Source organism: Rhagoletis pomonella, unplaced genomic scaffold (genome assembly GCF_013731165.1).
Source record: "Rhagoletis pomonella isolate Grant_MI unplaced genomic scaffold, Rhpom_1.0 Rhpom_scaffold_00005, whole genome shotgun sequence".
NCBI classification, from domain to species: Eukaryota; Metazoa; Arthropoda; class Insecta; order Diptera; family Tephritidae; genus Rhagoletis; species Rhagoletis pomonella.
The window spans coordinates 23,829,836-23,833,787 of record NW_023458559.1 but is presented as its reverse complement, the minus strand read 5'-3'; positions in this window follow the sequence as shown (position 1 = coordinate 23,833,787).

The window sequence follows — 3,952 nt, the reverse complement described above, 5'->3', positions numbered from 1 at the left end:
CGAACTTTGAACTTTATATACCCGGCACACGTATTATATATTGTTTTTTCACCTGTCAGTAAACTACATGATAAGCAAGAATATTTTTCCCGATGTCAAACAGTTTCGATAATATCTTATGAGATATTGAAATAATTGGGGCAAGTTTGGTGAAAATCGATAAGGGGGCTACCAATATACACTTATGTATGTAGTCATAAGTGGGCGGTGTCACGACCATTTTACAAAAATCAATAATATTGTGTCTTGTTAAGAGATTGTTGTAAGTTGGCGTGTTTAGTTATTGAAATATCGGAATTTTCGTATTTCTGAAGTTTACCGTTATATGGTAGGTGACGGTAATTTCAATCCGATTTCAAAAATTTTCAACATATCGGTTTTTTGAGCGAAGGTTGGTAAATGTACCTAGTTTGGTAGAAATTGATAAACCGAGATACCGAGTTACCGAGATACACATATCTAGGCGTAAGTGGGCGGTGTCACGCCCATTTTCCCAAAAATTTACCTACATAAGTAGCATTTTCTGCTGGGAGGTCATTGTATATATCGATTTTGATTAAATTAGCTTAAATAGTTACAAATTCATCGCAGTTTTCGTATTTATGTAAATTACCGTTATATGGGAGGTCGGCGTGGTTCTTGTCAGATTTCAAACATTTTCAAAGGGTTTCTTAGTGAGGCACCAAGTGATGTTCATACCGAGCTTGGTGAGAATTGGTGAAGGGACTACAGAGATACAGCATTTCATCGTAAGTGTGCGGTGCCACCCCCATTTTCAAAAAATTTCATAACTGTCTAATTTTGTGCCAAAATTCTACTTCGCGTACCAACTTTAAACAATTTAGATCCAGTATTTACGGAAATATCGTGTTTTTGCATATTTCGAAAATACCGTTTTATGGGAGGTGGGCGTGGTTATTGTCCAATGTCGCCCCTTTTCAATCCCAACCTTCCTTGGATAAAGGGAAACTTACCTACCGTGGACATATCTAAATTTTTGCTCGAGTTACCGTGTACACGGACATACAGACGGACGGACAGACATGGCTTAATCTATTTTTCATTTCATTCTAAGCTTTGTGCACAAGTGCGCTCGGGTATAAAAAAAGTTAAGCAATTCAAATTAGTGACAGTTATTGCAATACATTTCGTAAACAACATTTCGGGACTTATAGTCTTGGGCGTATATATAGAGATTTCTGGCTCCCGATACACGCGAAAATCCAACGTAGAATGCTCCGTGCGAGAAACATGGAGCTCCCAGATATATTCATGCAACTTTAAGGATTTGTCATTGGCTTTTATAAATCGTTATCGCGAGGGCTACTTTTAACGGAAACTGCAAAGGTTTAAACAGAAATGGCATGTTTGTTGGGAATTCGTGGTACCAATACTGATTGTCCTTTGGCCCCGCCAGTGCTGATGGTGGCTTGCACGATATGTATTTTCAGCTCCGTTATGCATAGTCTTGTGCCATTGCACATTTGAGGTGCGCCCAGGTTAAGCATCAATATGACTGCCAAACCAACCTTTAATTCCAGTTTGTGAGACAATACCCCTGATAACTTCAAGGGTTTAGAAACTTTATAGGATATGTTGTTGCATCCTCATTTGCCATCACTGTATCAACAGACATGTAAGTGGTCGTCTCAACAGGCACAACTTCTGTAGTAAACATTTCTGCAGTTATCTATGAAAAAAAATGCATGCATTTCGATATAGTTTGGTCGGAATGAATTTTTATTTCCCAGCGTGCGGGCCCGACTCTCGTGGCTGGATCGGCCGCATTCCGCGTTGGCTTCATGCGCAAGAAATAAATGAACGTTTCAATCGTTCCAATTATATTTCTCATGCTCGAATTTCGCATGTCCGAGGGGTTATCGTTTGATACCCATATTAAAACGTTTTCTTTCACTTTTTAAGTAAATTGAACATGCATTTCTTAACAAGTATTTAGAAATAAATTTGTCTTAAACCTTTCTCATTTGGTACCCATACTAAAATATTTGATTTAAATAGTTAATTAAATTGATTTTATGTTTATGAGAAGGTGGCAACTCTCTTCAAAAATATTTTTGAACCTTTTGTTTCACACCCACATTGTTGTAATATTTCATCTAACTTAATAAATAGTTAAAAGCAACCCCCTTCATAAAAATATCCCGTATGTTAATCCAGGTCATAGCCTATAAGTGCGTCAAATTTCATTAAGATACGTCCAGCCGTGTTGGCATGAAATTGCAACAAACATACATATACACTCACAAACTTTCACATTTATAATATTGTAGGTTGGTTAAAATGATTTTAAATTTCTGAACGAGTGGCTCCTCTCTTCAAAAATATATTCGAAAGAGAGCTTTCTTAACCCTCTCTCGCTTGATACCAAAATTTAAAAATTTCGTTTAACCATTTTAAAAATATTTAGAAATAAATCTTGTCTTAAACCTTTCTCATTCGGTACCTATACTAAGATATTTAATTTAAATAGTTAATTATATTAATTTTAAGTTTATGAACCGGTGGCAGCCCTCTTCAAAAATATTTTTGAAGTAAATCGTTTTTAAACTGCTTTTATTTGACACCCACAATGTTGTTACATTGTTGATTTTAACTTATAACAAGTAAGAAAGTCTAAGTTCGGGCGGAGCCGAACATTAAATACCCGGCGCAAGTATTAAATATATGTTTTTCACCTTTCCGAAAGCTACCGCTACATGGTAAGCCGGGGTGTATCAATTTTGAGTAAATTAGCGTCCTTCAATTTCGAAATATTAAAGTTTCAAGCATTTTACCGTTATATGAAAAGCGGCCATAATTTTAGTCCGATTTCAATAATTTTCAACGTTTTGCTTATATGTGGCAAGCACAATAATCACACCGAGTTTGGTACAATTGATCATAAGTGGGCGGTGCCACGCCCATTTTCCAAAATTTTACCATAAACGTATTTCTTGATAAAGAATTGTTGCAAGCGTCAATTTTGAATAAATTAGCTTCAATGTTTACTGATTTATCGAAGATTTTGTATTTCTCTAAATTACCGTTATATGGGATGTGGGCGTGGTTATCGTCCGACTTTAAAAATTTTCCGACTTAAAAAATACCTGCCACGTACATTTTGTTTGGATATGACCCATGTATGTAACTGACTTTATAAGTATGCTATTTAAAGAAAAGAACTACTCTCAAACATACTCAGAACGTATTGGTCATTGAAAAACTTTGCTTAACAAACACGACATGTCAAGCAACCAATCGTCCAATAAACCCTATTGATGTATTGAATTCTAAGTAAAACGCCTCCCAGACTACTGTTTGACGTATTCAAACTTCACACCTGTGCATCAACAATCACTCTTGAAACCACAAATTATTGCTAGTCATTGATTTATTACGTGTCCCAATTCGGCACTGGCGTTTGTCCTAATGAAGAGCGTGACAAAAACATCCCAAGTGGTTGCCAGATGTGGCACATAGCTACCAGGTAGGCTTGCCTGCAAACACCACTCGGTGTACACATACGCTCACAATGAAGATGTTTTCCCAACGATCGGCATCGGTACAGCAGGCAGAAAGGGCAATGTGACGCCTGCGCCAAAAATAGAAAAAGAGCCCGGCCTTAACAGATAGAACCGCTGCATACGCTTGAAGTAAAAATTCCTTTAACCAAAACAAACAATACAACATAATGAATTGATAGGTAGTGCAGTTTAAGCAAAAAAAATGATGTAGGAAATGGAATGATGCATAAAAGTACAGATGTGTGGCGGCTGTACGCTTTTGTTTAGCTGATGGCCGACAAACGAAACCACTAGAGAACAAATTCTGGTAAAAATTTATTTACAGACAGGAAAATAACATTTAATAAGAACGATAACAAAGCACTGACGCGAACGCGTTGCTCTCTGACTGCTTTGGCTGTGAGTCCGTTGAATTGGTTGAGTGAACG